The sequence below is a fragment of the Martes martes genome (genome assembly GCF_963455335.1).
Source record: "Martes martes genome assembly, chromosome: 4".
NCBI classification, from domain to species: Eukaryota; Metazoa; Chordata; class Mammalia; order Carnivora; family Mustelidae; genus Martes; species Martes martes.
The window spans coordinates 28,149,501-28,150,888 of NC_137891.1; the positions used below are offsets into that span (position 1 = coordinate 28,149,501).

The 1,388-nt window shown below is 43.6% G+C and overlaps 1 pseudogene across 1 annotated transcript; it reads right to left on the reverse strand.

The window, feature by feature from the left end:
- Positions 1-546: 546 nt before the first annotated feature.
- LOC308341572 (BH3-interacting domain death agonist-like) lies at positions 547-1,179 on the reverse strand (annotated as a pseudogene). The gene has a single exon. The product of its transcript is annotated as a BH3-interacting domain death agonist-like (transcript).
- Positions 1,180-1,388: the final 209 nt, after the last annotated feature.

Below are 1,388 nucleotides of genomic sequence, written 5' to 3' on the forward strand. Positions count from 1 at the left end.
AACATTAGTCCAGAACCTCTCACACTGTTTGGTTTTTAAAAGAGAATACTCTTACTTCTTTAGTATTAAGATGTTCCCTATCTTGAGAGGATTTTTTTCCATTTGTGAGGGGTACGTGCTTCTGTTTCCAGTCCTTGCTCTCCTCAAACATGCCTGCTGTAAGACCATGCCCCAAAGCTGCACTTTAATAAACAGTAAAGTTGTTTTCTTTTTAATAAAAAAAAAAGTGTGTTTTTTAACTTCTGTGTTACAATCTGTTCCTCAATTTAATTTTCAACTGAAGATCCATACAGCTAAAATAAGATTAAGGTATAATGTGCAGTGGATTTAGAAGATGGCATGAAACTCACTGAAATGTGTACAAGTTGACATTTTCATTCAACCATGTTAATGTAAAGATTTCTAAATGGATCTCCTGCTTAAAACATCCTCTTTAAAACAGTAAGAAATAAATAGCTATTATCGCATGCCTATCTTCTCTAAGAACTTTGTCTAAATGGCCACGGCTCCATCTCCACCGGAGGGAGGTATACAGTTGTCACCATATCAAGTTTGAACCAGTCCTACTTTTACAGAGTTGTCCATTCTGTCCATCTCATTCCTGACTGCGTTCCTCAAAAAGGTGAGTAGGTTCGGGTTAATAAAGTTCACGGTTGTGTGAAAGACATCATGGAGCAAGAACGGTGTGTGACTGGCACCCTTTCTGGCCAACAGCACGGGTCAACGTAAGTTTGGTCTTCTCTTTCTCTGTGTCTTTAGGATAAGCCTGCATGACCTGCTCCAACACAGCAGCGAGGTACTTCCTTCTGTCCTCCTCCCACAGGTTTACCTTCATAAACCGCATTGCTAGGTTATACACTAGTGTTGAGTGGATGCTGTGATCCTTCCAGTCCCTTATTTGGTCCCTTATTTGGGGGAGCTTCCTGGCAAGATCCTGGATGAGTTCCTCTCAGGATCTGCCTCCCCACTTTTTAGGAAGTGGCTGCCCCACTTGCCATTTGTCTGTAGCTCGTCATTGTGGTCCTCCTGCAGGTAAGCTGGCACGGGCTCTTCATGGCCCAAGGCCTCCAACTCTTTGTGGAGATTCTAGTTGGAGCGGTTTTAGAGGAAGCCAAACACCAGCAAGATTGTGATGTGTTCATCCTGTAGGTCTGAACCAGTTCTGGCCTTAGAATCCATGGCACAGGCAGCCTTACGGGGCTCTCTCGGACTTTCTTCTGGCTTTGCAGGTGTCCCAAGTCAGCAGACCTCCTAAGGGGATAAAATTTTAAAAGGCTCCTATATCCGTAATTTATTAGATGTTTTCCTTTTGCTGCTTGCTCCAGCTGTTAAGTTTCTTGGACATTCCAGACTCAACTCCCCACCCACCAGCCATGGCAGGAGACAGA